The 22,413-nt window shown below is 41.2% G+C and overlaps 1 pseudogene; it reads left to right on the forward strand.

Moving 5' to 3' along the window:
* Positions 1-5,601: 5,601 nt before the first annotated feature.
* On the forward strand, positions 5,602-20,792 carry LOC149175611 (cyclic nucleotide-gated ion channel 17 pseudogene; annotated as a pseudogene).
* The last annotated feature ends 1,621 nt before the right edge of the window (positions 20,793-22,413 follow it).

Raw genomic sequence — 22,413 nt, forward strand, 5'->3', positions numbered from 1 at the left:
TGTCATGTCGGCAGTATGTCGCTCTTGAACATGGCACTTTATTTGCATTCGTGTCTGGGTGGGGACATCTCATCTCATTTTTCACTTGCCTCCATGGGTTTGGGTGATCCTGTTTGACCTCTCATCTGCTCATTGCCTCATCACCATGACCTTTGATCAATTGATGTCAAATACTGCCAAATCCGCTGTCGTGCCACCGATATGTTCAAGAGAAGTTGACCTCTGCACAATAACAACCTCCCTCTGATAACTCATATAATCCTGATTCACAACATTCTTCCTCTGTCTCGTGTCGATGATGTGGGAAACACTATGGCCCACCTTCGATCAAGGTCACTTCCTGTCGACTTCAGCTCATTATCCAGGATGTTGATCTAGAGACTCCCTTCCGGTGCCTTGGAGCCTGCATGCCTCAATGGCAGGTTCTTCGTGTTCTACGTGATGTTTTCATCATTGGCCTTCGATCGAATGATTCTACGGGTGTTCGACGCCAAATCACTGATTCACATGCCATAGATTGTACCTATAGTACCTTGAGGGCCATTGTCATTATTGGTGGTACCTCTCGCGTCTGTTAACAGTTTTCATTATTGACTGGTAATCAGACGATGTTCATGCATGTTCGACTTAAACTCATGTATTCGCATGCTTGAACTTGTACTTTTGTTCGAGTTGAGATGGAGCGCAAGACCCTGGATTTTGTCTGTTGGAATCTAGGCTGCGATTTTGTGGATTATTGTTACATGACTCATTCACTGGATGGTTGCGACCATGCCTGAGTCTATTCATCGATCCTCACCGGATGGCTGCGCCCATACCATGGATCTAGATTATTATGTACTCTGTTATGGATGGCTGCGCCCATACCACATATATCATGTACTGGAGCTATCAGTTGTATCTCTCTATGCATATTCTCTGGCGGCAGCTGCATGTGTTCTTGTAAAGCATTTCACCCCTCTCTCTCTCTCGGGCCTCATGCTTTAGGGGGCATCTGTTACACAGTAATTTGTCACCATTTGTCACCGTCCCTGTTATCCCTTTCCCGCACTTTGGAGGACTCATTTTGGGACCTGTGAGAAGTGACATAACTTGAAAACACTTGCACTATGTTCCTCTAAGTATGGACTTCATATGCCTTGAAGACATCTCCTGCAGAATATCCTTAAAAATTCCCCTTTTTCCATTAGCGCGGATCCACAGTGTATCACCCGTGCCAATGGGGGGAATTCTCCAAAGAGGGCATGCCAGTTGGTGCTCTGTCTCAGAGTCTTACCCGCGCCAACCAAGTTTGGGAAAGCTTTTTAACAAACGCACGCCCGAAAGTTTTTTCCTTTCAACTCATGAAGATTTTCAAGGATAATGCCAATCTCATGGATGTTGAGATTCATCGTATCTCTATCCATAATAGCTTTTCGAGGATAATGCCAATCCCATGGATGTCTGGATTCATTGTATCTCTTCCTCCTCCTCCATCTGTAAAATCTTGTTCTGTTGCATTTGACAAGCTAGTTTTGAGCATAGGGAGAATTATACTGTCAGAAGTCTGAGAGAATGCTGTAAGAGTCTTATTTGCATTCGTAATCAAAGAGAGAGAGGCTTGTTCCCAATCCCGACAAGCTTTGCAAGACATATGTAGCTGATCATCCAGCCAAAGGAGGATTTGATGTCAGAACTATGGTTGTATTCTCCTTTGTTGATTATCAATAATAGATGACTATCATTATGGTTCCATTCTTCTTGTTCATTCTGATGATGTTTGAGTTATATCTTTTCTGACCGATATATAATTGCATATACTGGATTTTATGCTTGTATTGGTGTCATTCTTTGCATGTGTAGGTGTCCATTCATGGATATCGTGAGGATCGTGACCGGCCGGAGCAAAGGAACGGGAGTGTCGACTCTTCTACAACACTAGTGTTGGAATCCAAGTAGGCTCTCATCGTTTATCTTTAATTTGAAATTAGGGACTTGCGTGATAGCATTGTTTGATTGTTGCTAGACCCGATCTGGGCTAGTAGGGATCGCCTCTGTCCGCAGAGGGGATTTACCTTGCCAACAAGGCCCATGCACCATTAGCTTAGGAGTAGGAGTAGTTTTTGCTTGCATGCTTTTTGTTGGCTTGTATGGGCCTCACCCAGGTTCAAAGGTGATTTAGCCAAGAAAATTCTGGTACTACTGGCCCTTTTGGCAATAGTACGCGGAGCACGGAATAAGGTCTAACCTGAAGTAGTATGGGAGGGTGCTAAAACTAGGTTTCCTCACCCTGGGGATGTCTGATGAGCTTTTAGAGGTTTGCAGTTTGACCTTGCGTGCACGTTGCTATGCACAACCTGTGATGCTGCTTCCATGCACCCCTACTCGAGGCGCAACCCGTATAATACCCAAGTTCCTTGCTATTTAATTTGTTATTACCCAATTAATTAACTTATTTGTGTAAGACTAGTGATTATTACAGCATATCCAGTAATCATATCAGTGCGTGTGATAAATAAAATAGTATAAATGTAAAGAAGGCAATGCACAAGCAGATACATAGAAATAGGAATCAACTTCTCTTTATTATTCTTCGATTCAGATTACAGACTCGACACCATCCTGCGCACTCAGTTGCGGACTTTACTAGGCCTCTGCGCACTCATCTGTAGAGCCTCTTCCTATTACCATGAACCAATACACTTAGACTCTTACCCTATGCTCGAACCATTCGTATTCATCTCTCATCTTCGCTCCTTTTTACAACTTAGAGCCTCGCTCTATTTATATAATCCCATGGTCTGCGAACAATGGGTAGGCCGACATGACATTACATTACTTTAAAATACTTAGGGCAGACAACCCTATGACTCATCCTATACTTCATGCTCCGCGCCTACAATTCGCGAAGTCTTACAATACCTTTGACCAAAACTTGGGCTTTGAGCCCAAGAACATGCTGTGGGGGGATTCCATGCCCAACACTTGTTTGTGTACCTACTTCGCTTGTTTTTTGGCTTACTTTGCTTTCACATTTTCTTCTGCTTCTACTTTTCTTTGTTGTTATTTGCTCGTTTTTTTCGTAGGTTAGTTTCGCATGAAACCATGTATGATTCTTGAGACAAGCTGGGTAAAGTACAAGAGGTATTGTATTGCTATCACCACTTGGTTATCTGTCATCTGACCTCTGTATGATGAAATTTTTATCTTTATTCCATGATATGTTGAAGGAAAATATGTACTGTTCGAAGTGAACCTTGGTGAAAACACAACGCCTGTGCACTAACTAGTGTCACCTCCTCTAGTCGGTTGTTTTTTGGTTAACCTTTGTCAGCTCAGTCAAGTATAGTAAGGTGAGGGATAAAACCTCAACAAGCACATCAAAGGTATATAATAAACTACTTCTCTGAAGGAAAATCCTCTTTTGCTCTCAATAAGTTAGGATCCCTCTTTCACCTCTTCAATGAACAAGTGCTATGCATAGTTATGAAAAAAATGAAAAGTGAAAAATGAAAAAAAATGAAAAATGAATAAGGCGAAAGAAGAGAAAGGCGAAAGAAGAGAAAGGCTTCCTGTGCAAATAGGTGATGCAAGTGACTCCACCGGGGTATTGACTAGGTTCGCTGGCAGCGGAACGATGCTCGTGTTCCCACGTGACTCTGTCGGGGTACTATCTAGACCTGCTAGTAGTGGAGCAACACCAGAGATGAAACTAAGACTCTGATGACTATATTGTTTGTGCACCAATATACCCCTCAACCCCAATCAAAACAACTATGTTGCCTTGGCTTGGAATGTGTGTAAATCGACCAAGAGCTTGGCAGATGCTACATCTTACAATTAGGCTAGTGTGAAACTAAGACGAACTAAAAACTGAACAATACTTTCGGAGGTGTTAGACTTGTTTTCCATGAACAAGGTCCATTCAGAGAACTAGAGTTTTACTAGTGTGTCGCCATGTGTTGTAGTGGCTACAACCACCCTCCAAATTTTTGCCTTAGATTCATTTTGGAGCCTCCCTACCAACCTTTCACAGCAGCATGTCTTGCTTCATCAAGTACTCAAGCTTCAGTGATTTTCTTGCAGAAAAGAAGCATGTCTATCAAATCTTGATGCATTCCCCTCATAATTTGTTTCTCTGGACTTGGTCCAGCTATAGGCTGAGCATCTCCCTTAAGAAATTGTGAAATTCTGGAGGGAAACTAGCCTTCCCTCCAGAAATTGCGTAATTCAGTCTGGCAGCTTGCTGGGCTCCATAATTGCGCAATTCTACCAGTCAAGCTTCATCCAGAAAATTGTGCAATTCCTCCTAGCAGGGCTGCTTAGCCCAGGAATTGGACAATCCTGGGCAGAATTCAACTGCTCTACCTAGAAATTATGCAAATCTCCTGGGCATTCAGCTAAACTCCCTTCTAGAAATGCGCATTTTCTCCCAGCAGTTGAGCAGGCTCTTGCATGTGCAGTTGGTTTGACCAGTTCCACCCGGGACCAAGGAAACTTGACTTGCATGCATGGGCTTCTTTTTCCCAGAATAGAAAAAGCAACATGCAAAAAGAATCCCTAGATTTTAGGGAGCTATTTTTAGCAGCTGGAGGTTACATGCAAAGATCGTTTTAGAATCTTTCCTCCAAGTGTCGCTTTTTCCTAGATTTGTGGCATGCACATCATGAGCTTCAAAATTATTTATTCAACGCTTTAGATCTCATTTCTTCACTTCGACCTTAGAGCTCTGACATCACACAACACATCTAGGACTCTTCAACACATCCAACTTAGTTATTCGTGGGTAAGTGGTCTCAACTTGTCTTTTACAGAATTTTTGTCATTTTTTGTGTTTCTGATTATATGAGTGGTGTTTGCCTGATTTCTTTGAACTCTTGATGTCGTTTAAATGCATACTATCTTGTACTAGCACCATTTCAGTTTTTGTTACTATCTCATTGCTGTTGCATGCATGAAACTATTTTGCATGAATGGTCGTCGATTCGGCAACTCACTTCACCCACATGCATGTTGTTCCATTTTTTGAATCTTTCATTCACTATTTTAATGCATGATCATTTGCTTCTAATTACACTCAATATCGCCATGCATTCACTTTCACATTTTCTTTCAGTTGCCCGTTGTCGGGTTTGGGCAACCCATGCCTGGACTCTGCCTCACTAAGACAAAATTGCGCAATCCTAAGAGGGAAGGCTTTGTCTTCCCTCAATAAATGTGAATATCTACCCAACAGTTGTTCCCCGAGCCTGATTTGTGCAATTCTGAGGGATAGTGACTGCACGCCTAGAAAATTGTGCAATGTAGTCACTAAACCTATAGCCATTGCTAGGTGAAATTACGCATTACACAATTCCAACAGTTAGCCTGGATTGTACAATGCACAATTCCAACAACCAATCATGCCTCCCAGATAGCCTAGACTACCTTTTGTGTAGTTCTGGTAGCCAGTCACCCAGCCTCCCAGAGTAAATTGCGCAATCCTTGCCAGTCTTTTCCCAAGTATGTGTTATGTCATTCCTCCAATTTGCTTTGATTTTCACTGACATATTTCTTGCCATGCATGTTGCTTTGTCTCTAGATCTAGTAGGTGTTAGTCTGCCTCTTAATAGTTCAGGATCAATGGCCTCCAAGAGATTAGGATCAAATGACAATGATGGAACTACAAATGGAGTAGTGGTTGAGCGAGTGTCCACAAATCTACTGATCTATGAAGATATCAAGATGATTCTAGACAAAAACATCAAGCTGAAGTGGCAAAATATAAATGATGCATTTGTAGGCAAATTTGGAGAATACCTTGAAGACCGCCAGGTATATGTGAACATCCACAAGTCCAGCTTGTACTGGATTGCATGTAGATACCCTGTGTTCCCATGCGTGGACATGATACACTGGATCGTCTCGCACACTGACCCCAAGATGTTGACCTTGAGCAGTGTCAGTGGGTGAATATTGCAACCTTCAAGGCATAGGATTATGATAAGATGTATCAGATGTTAGAGCCCATGACTATCATGGTTACTCCCTTCAACTTACCCAATAACAATTACAACTCGAGAGACATTCTGAAGATCTGGGTAAAGGAACCAATTAGATTCGAGATGACAACCAACCAGATCTACAAGACGAAGATACTACAGAAGGCGTATCAATACTTGGTCATTTTCACATGTCGACTGTATGGCCAAGAAAGCACGAAAACCTTCCCACAGAGTTGGGTGATTGTGCTGGACCAACTAGCCAGAGAGGGAAAACCATTCAATTGGTCCAGTATGTTGGCTCATCAGCTGAAGGAATAGGTAACGATGGCTCAATAGCCACCCAAAGGTACAGAAGTAGAAATCTACATGTCCACCTACATCTTGGATGCAGTCTGTGCCTGACAGTAGTTCCCAGGCTTGAAGTGGGCATGGTCACCAGTAGAGACTGTTGTGAACACTTATTGTAAGATGTTGTTCGAATGCAGCTTCAGAGGAGTTATCACATGGTTGTCTGATCATTTTGTCACCCCAGTTTACAAGATGATATTCGAACATGATCCACCTTGCATGTTGATGGTAGCAATGGAGGCACTAATAAGCATAGCTGATTGGTATGCATCACTGTTCGAAACCTTCATACAAATGTACGATGTAGAGAAGCCTCCACATGTTCTATCGAAGTTTGCCTTGGATGTGCTCGTCACGTAGGAAGTATCATATCACATCTTGGCAGGATTGAAAACTAGGCTGCATCGAAAGAAGAAGGCACCTTGGCCCACTCTTCCACTGCGCATTGGATTATATGAGATTCGAAGTTTCAAGCATGCAAATGTCGAAGCAGATAAGATGAATAAGTATACATTCTACCTCTGAAGTTATAATCCATATGAACCACATTATCTTGTGAAAGATCACTGCATGAGAGTACAGTTCAACTGGATCCACGGGACATTTCATTGGGCGGAGGAGGACCCATGGAGATATTGCTACAGCTTCTCTAGACCCATTGAACTGGTTGGCTTCATTATGGAGTGGTTAGCGAAGCAATGTGAAGAAGCATCCTAGAGAGCACCAGAAGCAACAATAGTGGTAGAGGCGAACATACCAATGTACGACAAGGGCAAGAGCAAGATTATCGATTGCATGGAGGAAGAGAAAATCTAAAAGTTCCGAGCGGATCCACTTGTGGAGTAAGCAGCTTTGGCCATAGAGGCAAAGAGGTAACAATGCGACAAACAAAACCTGCAAAGTCAGAGAGAGAAGTGTAGAATGGAGGAAACAGAGAAGGAGTTGCATGAGTTGAAGGAGCAACTTCAAAAGGAACAGGAGCTACACAAATAGGAGAGGGAAGTGTAGCAAGAAAAGGTATAGCAAGGGGCACAGATAGATGAAACAATGCCCGTACAAGTAGTGGACTCATCAGAACAACTGGCATCAGGCGAACAAGGTGAACCATCGCAGGAGAAGGAATTCACTCAGAAGATAGAGAAAGAACTTGAAAATATGGATATGGACATGGAGAAGAAGGAGTTAGAGTAGGAAATTGACCTCATGCCTCACCACCAAGAGGTCAACCCACCAGCTTCACCACATCCAGAAGATGAGCAAGTCCCAAGTGACCAAGGAGACACTGAGATCCTTGGAGATCAGTCAGAAGGAGAGATGCACAACATCTCATTCGACGAGTCTCAACATAGAGTTGTGCAATCTCACAGAGTGTCAACTCTGAAAGATCATACATCTCCTACGTAGTATGAGGAATGAGTGATCATGTCTGACGTGCGCAAACATCCAGTAGCCTTGGCCGATGCCACTAGAGCATATGCCGAAGCCACTAGCTCAAGTGTTCACTTTCTGATAGCTGAGAATGAGTGAATGGCTAAGGAGCTACAGACGACCAAGAAAGGAGGAGAGTTGGTGATAGTGTCCGCCCGAGCAAAACTGAAGAAGGCAATACTAGATGAAGTATTGTCCCTTAACATAGTTATGCGGGTGTTGTATTCCAAGTTTGGTACCGTGCATAAGGCAGTCGTCCATCTCAACTAATGGCAGCAATGATGTGCTAGAAGAGCATGTATCTTTTCAAACATGCATGCTATTGTTGATTACATACAAACATGGACAATGAGATACAAGGGAGCCCTACTTCACTTGCCTAAGATGATGAAGCCTAGAGTGGTCAAGATGAAGGCACGCATCTGAAGTCAAACCGAGAACTATGAAGAGCTCCCGCAGCTCATCACTAGTCTATAGGCTTCCCATGCCTGTGCATTCAAGAGTATGGATGTTGTGGTGCACGCACATGCGATCCCATCTATTGGGACTCTCACCCAAGCGAAGACAAAGGCAAAATTCCAACTAGAGCTTGACTCATACTTTGATGAGTTGATGCGTATTGCCACCAATCTAGACTTTCCCATCATTCCAGACACCATGCACAAGTATGTTGATGGTCTGGCCACATTGAAGAAAATTAGGTGAATTCTTTCAGAAGAGTTGGACAGAGGAGTCTGAGTAGTGTACTTGAATGCTATGGAGGCAAGAGTTAAGTTCCAGAAATATGTCACCTTGGAGCACAAGGCCACCATCGCGGATTACCGATCTTGGCATCAGTTCGCTACTATCAATCACAATGAAGATGTCGAAGAGTTGGTCTTCCAATAGTTGTTTGAGTCATAGTGATGTCTATCTAGGCTTGCTCAAGTCGTTTTGTCTCACATGGGTACATGTGCATTGTAATGTAACAGCTTGTCAAGTGTATGTTCAAGTGTCGATAGTTGGATGTAACAGTGATAGAGTAGATGAAGATTCATGAGGGTAGATGAATTGTCACAAAGGGGAATGTCAAGGGTCACCCCACCCTTTGCTATAAAGAGTCCCTCATAATTCATTGTACATGATTTTGGTCAGTCAAGCTTCTGATAGGACTATCTTAGAGAGCGCTTGAATAGTATTGTAACGAGCCTTGGCTTCTCCACTGTGTAGAGCCAATACATCCCTTTGGAGGAGTAGGCAGTTGTGGTTGTGATATTCTGCTGTCAGAACTAGTGGTTGGACATGGATGTATTGTATGACTGGAACTTACACTTCTTAATATAAGAAGAGCCAACACATTTCATGCATTTGTTGTATTGTATTTCAACTATCTATTTACTCTAAATGATATATGTATTTGTTTTCTTACACATGCATGTATAGTTTTTGTGTATGTATGTATGAATCTTTCTGAAATGTGTTGTTGGTTTAACCATCACTTTGGATTTCTAGCTAACTTTCCTTCCATGTTGTGATGCATCTTTGCTCGTGTGTTCCCTTCTTAACTCCATTCTATCACAGGTTTCCAACGGGTGCACTCATCTCAATCCCCATGTGTTAGAACCTCTCATGCACCTTCCTTGGTTCGGTGCATATGTCACACCCTTTGCTACCAACAGAGTTATCTTACTTGCCTCTGTGAGAAATTGTGGTCAAGGCATTACCGTACGACCCACTATTGGGACTCCTACACCAAATAGTCTGAGGTCTAATTGGGACTTCTTACAGTGGAGATCCCCTTACATGTTGGTGGATCCAACACCATCAACATATACCTAGGGGGGATCATATGGGGTACAGAGGGAGGTATCCAAGGGAATAATGTGATGTAATAATATAATGGTCCATAGTTAATAAATAAAGTGGTTAACAAACATTATGCAAGGGACCACAAGTAGTTAGGGAATAATGTGATAAGCCCATTGTAATGGATGTATGGTATTGAAATACCCGTGGTAATTACCTATGGTAGTGTATGTATGAAGCCTATATAGAGGCTAGAGACCCTTAATTGAGAGATGTCAAGGATTAGTGTGTTGATAAGCATATATATTGTGGAGTGTTCTCCTTCCTTGAGGAGTGATTGTATGGTGTTTCCCTACCTCAAGGGTTTTGATATTAATAAAGAAGAATTTTCATTGAATATTCCTAGATTGATCTTGATATTTCTTGGGAAATTTTTTTCATTTTTAATATATTTTCAAGCTAGATCTATTACACCATTATAAAATGCAATGGGGAAAATGAACCAACATTTGCATGGAGAAATGTTTTTTTTTTATATATATTTGGGAGGATGCCAAAGAAACGTTAGGGAGATTCATAATGAGTCAACTATTTTGAGAATGTAATTACATATATCTTATGTTAAAATTTGATGCCAAGAGAAAACATGGACAATGACAACAAAAAATTACATGGAATGTGTGAGCTAAGGTTTAAAAATATAACATTTAATGTGTCACTAGGATGGTGACTAGAACCCAATAGCAAGAGGTCTATTGAAATGATATAAATTGACACTAACACGCTCCTTAGTGATTGATCGTTAACACACTCTTAATTAAAAAATTTAAAAGGAGAAGCATGGGGTACATGTTAATGGCATTTCAATTAAATATGAATCATTCATGCCTCTTAGGGAAAGACATATTTAGAGTAGACACATGCCCATGCACTGGAACACACATATGTATAGGAATCTTCGGGCTTAAGATAATACCACCAAGACTACATGGGTTGGAGTTGCATTCAACCTACTACTCTACATGATACCTAGCCATGTTTTAGGTGCTTTGTTGTATTTACTATCAATTTAAAGTCAAAATACATGTGACAGAGAGAATGTAGAAAGAAACATGGAACCTTAAACCTACAAAATCACAATATTGACTATTTAGATTGTCACAGTTTAAATGATAATCTTAGTCCTCTTCGTGAACAGTGGAATGAGAATTATATTGTATGGGAAAATTGTAATGCAAGTGATAACAACAAAATTTTTTGATTTGTCATTTTTGGAGATGCTATAGAAAGTGGGATCTGTTGGGCGTGGGATCCCCCAAGGGAAGTTTTGGGGTTTAGAGCCCAGATTTTGGTCCAAGTTTTGTAATTCCAATGTAAAGACTCCACATTTTGTGGGCACAGAGTGCGTAGTTGTAAAAGAGTCATAGGGTTTTTCGACCTTATTTTAATAATGTAATGTCAGCTGTAGAGATCTACCCATGGTCTACGGACCATGGGATTGTATAAATAGAGCAAAGCTCTAAGTAGTCAAAGGCATATAAGAAGAGAAGAATGAAGAAGAACATATGATGTAGGTGAGATAGCTTTGAAGTGTAAAGTCTATTTTTGGTTCATAGAGTAGGAAGAGGCACTACAGCTGAGTGCGCAGAGGCCTAGTAGTCCACAACTGAGTGCGCGGACCCCTGCATCTGAGTGCACAGGGTGAGTCGAGTCTGTAATCTTCTGGAAGTATTAATAGAGAGAAGTTTCTATCATTTATGTGTATTTATTTCCTATTTGTGCATCTGTTATATTGGGTATGAATTTCACTTTTAATTCTTATATGATGCGTGAATGTGTATAATGGTATTGGTTAAGTGAACGCAAGTTAGAATATCTGTTTACACGAAGATAAATAAGATTTGTCGATAAGATAAGTAAGATACTTAGTCTAATTTGGGAAATAGCGCAGTTCCCTACCTTAGCAGCGTGAAAGCATCTCAGCCCTTGGTTAGGGTTGTGCAAAGGCCGATTGTAACACTTCGTGAAGGTACTGAAGGTTAAAATAGGGTGCAAACCGACCTACGTGAAGGTAGGTCTAGTTGGAATAAACTGACATCACATCCATCTCAAGGGTGTAGAAAATTGGTTCCAACATCCCCCCATACTGCTTCAGGAGAGACTTCAGTTCATGCTCCGCAGGCTGATGCCGAAAGGGCCAGTAATGTAGGGATTTGTTTGGCTAAATAACTCTGAACCTGGGTCAGGCCCCCATAAGCCAACAAATGGTGCTGTTGTCGGGACTAGAATGAGAGATGTGTGATGTCGTATCATTGGGATCCAACTAAGAAAGAAATTGAAGGCTAGTTGGATAGAAGAATTCACGAGTTCACAGTGTAGGAGAACAAAAACTTGCGACTATCAAAAGAAGAGTGGCTAGACAGCGATCTATATATGAAGATCCACGAAATATTTTCGCGTCCTTCCCTACAGAGCTATATGAGTGGATCACGAAGTTAGAAAATAGCCAAGGAAGTTGGAAGCTTGACGGTCCTATTATGTGGACCCCAAAGCTAGTGTGAAGGTTGGAAGCATCAGAGGATAAGATCATGTGCTCCATTGATCATTGGCTTGATCGTATTATAGGAGGATTCGTTACTGAGTTTGCGGTTGACACCTTTGTCAATTATAGCGAGGCAGAGTGACGCTTTCTCAAAGGACCGCGAGGTAAGCATGTAAAGTCTTTGAATACTTGGATTAAAATGTTGTTGTGCAAATAGCGGGTTATGCAATTACCTTGATGTTCGGGGCTACGCGAAGTGGAAAGGTTTACAAGAACGAAGGAAACAAGGGTTCGGAAAATAGCCCCTTGATTTCACCTCCACAAGGGGACGAGGAAGATCTCACGAAAGTCTCTCCACAAAGTGCTATTTAGATGATAAGACAAAGAATTTTGCGAATACCACCTCCACCCACACTGCCATCACATCCATCTTCACCCATACCAACTCCACCATCACCGTGATTCAGTATAGAAAACACAGTGAAGTTGCCTGTGTTCAAAGGTTTGGGAAATGAGGATCTGGACCAATTCTAGTTCATTGTAATGGTTGTATGGGAAGTGCAAGGTGTTATAGATGACCATATAAAGAAAGCAATGCTAGTTAGCGCCCTGTAGGATAGTGTGCTGACTTGGTATATTAAGTACTCCAACAATAACCTGAATGTGAGGGTCGTGGATATCCAAACAGTGCTAAACAGAGAATTTAGCAGGCCTAAATCTGAAGCGCAGTTAATTGTGGGATTCAAAGATATCATGATGCTACCAGGCAAGACTCCTTGGGAACTAGATCAGAGGCTGAAATGTATGATTTGTGAGGCCAATATGAATTTGACAGATGAAATGCATTGTGAGTGGTTTGTAGCTTTGCTACTACCACATTTAAGGAGTGCGCTATCGTAGCAAAAGATAACGACTCAGGCAGAGGCCTTAGAGATCACTATGAGGCTACATGAGACCCCGATGGAAGATCCTAACCTAGGAGTTCAGTATATCCACGCACATCTGAAGAATCTATGCCTTGAGATGCTGAGTCTAAAACAGGACAGGACGATTCGACCAAAAGTGCGTGAAGAAGTATGGTGCGTGAAATGAAAGAGTCAGGGTCATGAAAAATACCACTGCCTAGTTTTTACGAATTACCTTACAGGAGGAGGACTGATTCCTTTAAGGTCGGAAGCTCAAGCAAGACCTAGCGTGGCGCCTAATTTATGGCGTGCGATCTGTCAAATAGCCATAAAACATGCCACGGACAACTGCCACTTGTTACAGAAGTATACGCAAACTTCACAACAATTGTTCTGCAACTTTTGTAGGTCCATGGGACATGATGAGCATACTTGCAGAAGCTATGAATTGATGATGGATAGAACTCCCACCTACAGGGTTCAGGCTGAAATGCGGCTCCTTGACCAAAATGCAGGAAGGGTGTGGTACAGTTGGTAAAGTTGAATGGTGATCCCTTCCCAGGAAAAGTGAATGGCAGTCATTTGAAGCCATACACAGGTGGCCCGACCACCTGACTAGCCGACCGAAGCATAGTATTAGTGCTCCAAGTAGTTTAAAGGAGGCACGAGACTATAAACTACTATGCCTGGGAACTGTGTGATGTCAGGACTACGCGCATTAGCAAAGTGTCACAGGGTCTGCGACAACGTGAAGACAGCTGCGCTAACGCATAGGTCTATTGGAAAGTGACCATTATAGTCACTATTCATGATGTGATGCCTAGTTTGAGGCCAAAAGGCGCTATAAATTACAAGTGGTTGTCCAACAAACAACACTTGGTAATTTGAGAACTGAGTTGTTGCGCGCTCAGGTATTCATGAACCGAGACTTATTCGATATTTTGAAAGCGAATTTGTTGTTTGAGCAATTACCAAAGACATTGAGAGAACTGTGGAATAGCACGATGTTAGCACCCGAAGAAGCCATGGACACAGGAGTAGTGACAAGCGAGGAAGCTGAGTAGGAAATTATGAAAGTGGAATCCCTAGAGAGCGTCAGAATAATTGCTGAGGTCCCTAAATCACCATGCACGCCGAGACCTAAGAAGGACAAGCAGGGCATGATACCGAGGCACGTCTCACCTAAAAATCCACTGAGGACAAAGCTCACATTGAAGGAAAAGGGGAAGGCCATTAATTTGGAGGCTGATGAGGAGGAATAGTTTGAAGAAATCTTGATGGAGGAGGATGTAGAAATGGAAGTCAAAACCTAGGACGTAGACCTTATCACCAGGCTACTATAATATGTTCCTCCATGAAAGGTAAATCTAAGGTTCAAAAGGATATAGATGAGAGCAAGAGCTCTCTACAAACTCCCTTACTCCCAGATGATATTATGTTTGAAGGAGCACACTTGGGACGGTTTCCCGTGCTGAAATTTGAAGATTGGGACCTCGTGGACCACGAGAAGTTCCCGCATTTAGCGAGTATAAAGCTAATGCACCAGAAGATAGACATGTCGGCTAGAATGATAGATTTGCAGCCGCGCAAATGGCTTAGATTTTTTGAGAAAGAAGGGTTTCTAAACCTGCTATGGGTGCCACATTACCACCGTGCCCCAGTGACCATTTTCATCATCACGCAACTGCTCTGCTTAGTGTATGATGAGTGCTTGTGGCTGGAGGATCCCATCCCCATCACAGACCATCTGATTCACTAGATTACATGACTACCTTGCACAGGGAAGGAACCAAAAAACATTTCATAGGGAAAAAGTGATGACTTGGCCATCGCGGAGGCCATGAAAAATAAATTTAAGTTGTAGAAGAAGAAGTGAGGGTATGCCATCTCCAGCATCAACAACCCTAAATTCAAGGTTGTGACACAAATATTGGTAGGGAAAGTGATGTGAAAGTGTTGCGCAGATGAGGTGTCCACGCCAATGGTTTCACTAGCAGTCCAATGCGCAGAAGGGGTCCAGTACAACTGGGCAAACTATCTATGCGGTGAATTCCTTGCAAACTGCCGCGAGACACAGGAGTAGGGAAAGCATTCCATTACGCATGGCTCCTGTTGTTGATATTCTTGGTGGCATGGCAGTTGCGCGAAGATAGCCAGTTCCCGTCGATCACATAGAACCTTCTAGAGGCAGTGAAGTATGCTTTTTTGTGGGCGACCAGGGACGCACAGAGGATAAGGGAGAGCAAGATATTTTGGGTGCTCATGGAGATGAACATCAGGATGGGGATCAATCACAAGTTGCGGTTATTTCCCACAATCTACAACAGTCTACAGAGCTTTGTAGAATTCAAAGAAGACTTCCACCATGTCTTCATCAGGGCATGGAAGGACCCTATGAAGACGTGGCATGAGTTACCATACTTAGCAACCGACGATGTAATTTTTGCGGTCCTTGAGTCTTGGCCGCCGGAGTGGCACGCTCCAGCTAACTCCGTGGTGGAAGCAGAAAAGTTTGCCACGCAGTGAAAGAAGGAAGAGACAAAACCATGGATGGTATAGCTAGTAGAAAAGTGCAGGAAAGAAGAAGCAGCATCTAAGGCCCAGGCAGCGCACGACACTGCAAAGTTGGCGGAGCAGCAGAAAACAACAGAAGAAGAGCGCGAAGGACAGAAGTCACCTTTGCCTGAACTAGAGACCAATATAGAACAAGGTGGTGTGGACCCACAGATAATGTCCACCCAGCTAAAACATCCACGACCACAAGAGCAGGTAGGGTTGTGCTAGAAAACAAAGGCCTCAAAGACTTCATTTGACGCAATCACCCTCATTGAGGGGGATCTACATGATATCGACGAAACAATGAGGGATGTCACTTCAGAGGCCCTCCAATAGTTTGAGGAACAACACCAGTTGGTATTGGGGGCTCTCCAGACACAAATACAGGAGTTGCAGGTGCGCACTCCACAGGCTGGCATAGTGTCCACTAGCCTCGCAATCGGCACTTCAGTTGTCGAGGAAATGTTGCGCACCAAGATGACCAACACAATAGTGCTACCAGATGGAGCACTCATCACAAAGAATGAGGCCGACAGGCCTATGGTCAGCAGTTTGAAAGAGGTTGGATTAAGCATGGCTGTGCTCCCTCGGGAGATGCTCTATCTCTTGTAGGATGTAGTCACTTCATAACTTTAGGCCAGGGAGAGTCGCACTCTACAGGTAATGAGTGAGAAACGCATCAACATTGAGCAGTTGAACCTGCAGCGCAACGAGGCAGTGGACCAAAACAAATAGATAGTGCAGGTTGTGGAGGAAGCCTACTAGATGGTCCTGAAGTTGGCCATTCAAGCAGAGGAACCGGTTGAGGCGCGCGTCCAAAAGTTAGCCACAGGGGTGCGCGACGCAAGAGAAAAAATGGTTAGGGTTCAGTTGGAGTTGAACCTTTAGATAACAGAACTACAGTTGAAGGCTCAACCTTCAACCCTGCTGGAGGTCCCGAACATAGAATGCCTAGAGACAAAGTTGCACGAGCTGCAGCAGAGATATGATGAGGTAAAAGGGACTACGCAGATGGTTGCCCTTACATAGAGGCTTGCAAGGATGCAACAAGCAAAGGCGCTCAAGGAGCAGGTGGATGCTGCTCGACACAAAGAAGCAGTCTTGAAAGCACGCCTATAGTCGTGGATCAATGAGGCGTATAGAATTACAACCTCCATTGAAGGAAATCTCACGCAACTCAGGATAGGATTCAGGGTAGCAGTTCAGTGACAGCACCACCAAACAGTGCGTGGAGGAAGTTTAGCAGGCAGCCACTCAGTGCACTGCTGAACTTGCAGCAATCCAAACAAAGATGGGAGGTCTTCGTGCTAAGATCTCTGCACCTAAAAAGTGACTCGAGGGCGAGTCACGATGTTTGTATTAGGGGCCTGTTGGGCGTGGGATCCCCCAAGGGAAGTTTTGGGGCTTAGAAAGCCTAGGTTTTGGTCCAAGTTTTGTAATTCCAATGTAAAGACTCCACATTTTGTGGGCACGGAGTGCGTAGTTGTAAAAGAGTCATAGGGTTGTCCGCCCTTATTTTGATAATGTAATGTCAACTGTAGAGATCTACCCATGGTCCGTGGACCATGGGATTGTATAAATAAAGAAAAGCTCTAAGTAGTCAAAGGCATCTAAGAAGAGAAGCATGAAGAAGAACATTTGATGTATGCGAGATAGCTCTGAAGTGTAAAGTCTAGTTTTGGGTTGTAGAGTAGGAAGAGGCTCTACATCTGAGTGCGCAAAGGCCTAGTAGTCTACAGCTGAGTGCACAGGGCGAGTCGAGTCTGTAATCTTCTGGAAGTATTAATAAAGAGAAGTTTCTATCATTTCTGTGTATTTATTTCATATTTGTGCATCTGTTATATTGGGTATGAATTTCACTTTTAATGCTTATATGATGCGCAAATGTGTATAATGGTATTGTTTAAGTGAATGCAAGTTATAATATCTGTTTATGCGAAGATAAATAAGATTTTTCGATAAGATAAGTAAGATATTTAGTCTAATTTGGGAAATAGCTCAGTTCATAGCCTTAGCAGCGCGAAAGCATCTCAGCCCCTGGTTAGGGCTGCGCGAAGGCCGATTGTAACACTTTGCGAAGGTACTGAAGCTTAGAATATGGCACAAAGGTAGGTCTAGTTGGAATAAACCAACATCACATCCATCTCAAGGGCGTGGAAACTTGGTTCCATCATCGCCCCATACTGCTTTGCGTGAGACTTCAGTCCGCGCTCCGTGGGCTGATGCCAAAAGGGCCAGTAGTGTAGGGATTTGTTTGGATAAATAAATTTGAACCTGGGTTAGGCCCCCATAAGCCAACATGATCGTCTCTTCAAAATTTATGGAAAATTTTTTCTACTACTTATGGTGGGGATTAAGGAATCTCAGTTCTGTGGGACAAAATTTAACGACAAGAACTTACCTCAGAGAGAATTTGTTTGCTATTCTCATCGAAAATGTTGGTTTTTTATTATTTTCACATCACCTATTTTTGATCTATAATAATTAGGCTTGAAGGTTGGAGAGTTAAGAGAAAGGGATACAAAAAAATGCATGAAATACTGCCAACTTCTGCATGATCTACAATAAAAATGGATTTCCACATGTGGAGTTGATGAAAAGGAACTTTTGTGAAGCTTACCTACAGACCTCTATTGTGATATACAATGACACTTATGTTTGAACTTTTTTTCATTTAGCACTGGAGGAACATATATTGTTTGGGAAGGGGATCCAATGACTGAAATACTCTTCATCATTCATGGGTATCTAGAGAATACAACCACCAATGGGGATAGAACTAGATTTTTCATTTCAATTACACTGGATCCTAGTGAGTTTTGTCGTGAAAAATGACTCACTTGAGTTTTGGATCCAAAATCTAATTAAAAATTTAGTGGAAGTGGATGCATTTTCATTGAGGGTATAATATTTGAAGTTTGTTGCAAATCCGTTTAGGCATTTGCACAAAAAGAATATTCAGCATACATTCTATTTCTATTATCACCAATGGAGGACATGGTTAACCTATTTTATATGACCATCTTGGTGGCAGTATAAAAGAATAAATGTGGCAACAGATCTATATTTAGAATTGTGCAAGGAAAATAAGAATCGTGCATGCCTCTTAAGGAAACACATAATTAAAGTAGATGCATGTCCATGTGCTGGAACACACATATGTATAGGAATCGCTAGGCTCAAACAAACACCTCCAAGACTGCATGGGTTGGAGATGCATACAACCTACTACTCTACATGATATCCAACCATGTTTTAGGTGCTTCATGGTATTTACTATCTATTGAAAGTCAAAATACATGTTGGTAGACAAAATGTAGAAAGCAAGGTGGAACCTTAAACCTACATAAACACAATATTGACTACTTAGATTGTCACAATTTGAATGATAATCTCAAGCCTCTTCATGAACAGTGGAATGAAAATACTACGGTATGGGAAAATTTAATGCAAGTGATAACAACATCAGATTTCAATTTGACCTTTTTGGAGATGCTATAGAAAGTGGGATCTTCTCTTCAAAATTTATGGAAAAATATTTCTACATCTTATGGTGGGTGTTGTTGATCATTTTCTCGCATTAAAACAAATGGCCCTAAACATAGATCTATCATCATCTATTTATACCTTTCAATCATGCCCACAAACCCAAAAGAATTCTCTCTCCAAAAGTTATAAGAATCATGGATTAAATTGGCTGAAAACCATAATTTAAGACCTCATTGTACTTTCTTAAAAAACTGCAATGGCACAAGCTGCACACATGGAACTTGTGTTGGTCAGTGTAGGTTTATCTTATAGAAAGTGTGATGACACCTGGAAATGAGTAAAAATAAGAAACAATTTCAAGGTTTCTCTCTCTAGAAGGTTTAGGAGTGGATTTAACCATTTATTGGGTGATCTAATCTTGAACTCCTAATAATGATGTCTTATCTCTTATCTCATGGAACTTACCTCCTTCTAAAGTGGATCTAAGTCCTAGTATGGTAAATTTAAAACTACCTTGTTTACCCTATAAATGAAACACCTTCCTTAGAGTCTGTGTTGGATTTTGGAGACTCTAATTATGCCTTTATGTTGTCCATTCGTGTCTAGAGGTCCATGATCCATCCATGTGATTTAGGTGTGATTGAAATCTTACCATTGTGGAGAAGGAAGGAAAATATAGTTGGGAGAGATTCAAAAAGTCAAGGCCTACAAGGGTTTTAATATTTTCTCGCCATTATTGTTACAAAAGTGCATTGTTTCTCCTATACATTATGTCTTGATTATGCATATGTAGAGCATGAATCCTTGACTTCTTGTTTATATTTGTTTGTATATGTTATCTCATATATTTTGTTCTCTTTCTTTTTTTGTATGATTTTTAGGTTCCACTTTTATAAATTGGAGTTGAAGTTGGAGCTAACAATTAAGGAGAAGAAGGAAGCTTGCATTGGATTCCAAGTAGGTTTCCTTTCATATTCCAAATATCTCTAAGGAAAAACATTGTATTTTTGTCTTGGTTGTTTCTAGGCTAAGCCAATACATCTAGGGATATTACTTCTATCCACAGAAGGAATTTATCCACAAAACAATGGGGCTTAAGGAATTTCAGTTCCCTGTGACAAAATTTAACAACAAGCACTTACATCAGAGAGACTTTTTTTGTTATCCTCGTTGCAAATCTTGGTTTGGTATTATTTTCACATCTGATTGGGAACATGTAGACCTATTTGTGATCTCTAATAATTAGGCTTGAAGGGTGAAGGGTTAAGAGAAGGGATATGGAAGAATGGATGAAACACCACCAAATTCCATATGATTTATAGTACAAATGGATGGCCACACGTGGAGTTGATGAAGAGGCACTTTTGTGGATATTACCTACATACCTCTGTCATGATATACAATGACACTTATGTTTGAAATTTTATGCACTTAGCACTGAAGGAGCATATATTGTTTGGGAAAGGGATCCAATGACTGAAATCATCTTCATCATTCATGGGTATTTATAGAATACAGCCACTAATGGGGGAAGAAGTGACTTTTTTAATTCAATTACACCGGGTCATGGTGAGTTCCATGGTGAAGAACTTCTCACATGAGCTTTGGATCAAAAATATAGTTAAAACTTTAGTGGAAGTGGATTCATTTGCATTAAGGGTAGAATATTTGAAGTTCATTGCAAATCAATTCAGGTGTTTGCACAACAAGAAGTTTTAACATACATTCCATTTATATTCGCACAAATGGAGGACATGGTCAACCTATTTTATATAAGCAACTTGGTGGCAGTAGAAAATAATAAATATGGCACTATATCTTCAAAAGAAGGATAATGTTTTCCTCTTGAAGTTCCTGGAAATATTTGTAGCTCATAGTGGGTTCCTAAGTGTTTGACAACAAAATTGTCTTATGGAGGTATTTAGCAAAAGGATCTACAAGGGCGTAAGCACCCCTCTAGTTATATCTCTCAATTTTGATCAATTTCCAAGTCACTATTCACATTTGCAACCCCATAAGCATGCTCCAGAAAGTGTGACTATGCAACCTCTCTCCAGATTGCACGATCGCATTATAAAGCCTTAGACAAACCACCATGATGTGACCTTCATTAGACCGTGACTATGTGACCTCCACAAGTTGTAGTTCCTCAATGCAACTGGTTGCAGGGTCGCAATATTGCAATTGAGGAAGCCAATGGTCCATGTGACTTACACTTATTTGTGACCATGTGATCTCCACCAATCATAGTTTTGAAACACAACCTACTCCAGAAAATGCAATCTAGCATAAGCCATGGAATGCGACCAAATCGTAAGTCACATTCACAAGCCTCTCTAATGAATGGCTATATAGTTGATTTGTGCTAATGCTCAAAATTATGACCTTCTTTGCTTTCTCGAAGTGTGAATTTCACAAAATATGGAAAATGTGATTTGCCAAAATCCATAGGTTTTCCTTTGGCCATAAATTATGGAATTCCATTGGTGATTACTTTTTCAACACAAGTCCCTTCACTAAAACATGTATGGATGTTTTTAATTTTTCCCCTTGTTGTCAATTCGAGTTGTGGATTGATTAGATTTCTATTTCAATGTCATAAAAACAATACTCTGGAGATGGAAGCGAGAAAATTTTGTTATAATATCCATATTTTCTCATCATTTGGGCATTAAAAGTAATTGAATCAGACAAACAAGGTTTCAAGATTGTAGATATTTTGATTCCCCAAAGAGAACTTCCACACATAGATATGGATGTGACATATTATTTGCAAGTATTAACATTCCTAATTGTTTGGTCTATTCCATAAATCAAACAACAAATAATAGTGGATATATCTATGAATATCCTATTGGCTTAAAACTTTGTGGAGCCTAATATTGTATGAGAACTACTAAAGGGATTATCCTCAAGTTGGCCTCCACCTCAAATAATATGTGAAATGACCAAATCCCTGGAGAAAACTCACAATGCAATCCATATAACTATCTCCTTAGTATAAATTCATGTCATACAATTTCCTTATGAAACACATAGGTTTGAGGCACTTTCTAGTGAGTAAGGCCTATGATATGGATTACCGAGGAAGACGGTAATTACTTTAGAATAATAGCGTAGGGTTTTAGCTTAGAAAAATCCTAAAAGGAGTTTTACTAAGGTACACAAGAACATGAGTCCTCTTGGGAGAGCCGCAAATCTCAAAAAACTTGAAGAGCATACAAAATTGGTTTGTAAGCTTGGGGTGATGTTCAATTTTGAAGGACAACTGCAAGACGTAAAACAAAATTGGCATGCTGACAATGACATGATTGTTAACAAGATATATCTTTTGAAACATGCTTAAGGAAGATATTGAAAAAGCTATACAAACCTTGAAGAGACCACATGCATTGAC

Source organism: Pinus tabuliformis, chromosome 4_1 (assembly GCF_031772625.1).
Source record: "Pinus tabuliformis cultivar Carrire ecotype Pingquan chromosome 4_1, CPIR1, whole genome shotgun sequence".
Classification (NCBI taxonomy): Eukaryota; Viridiplantae; Streptophyta; class Pinopsida; order Pinales; family Pinaceae; genus Pinus; species Pinus tabuliformis.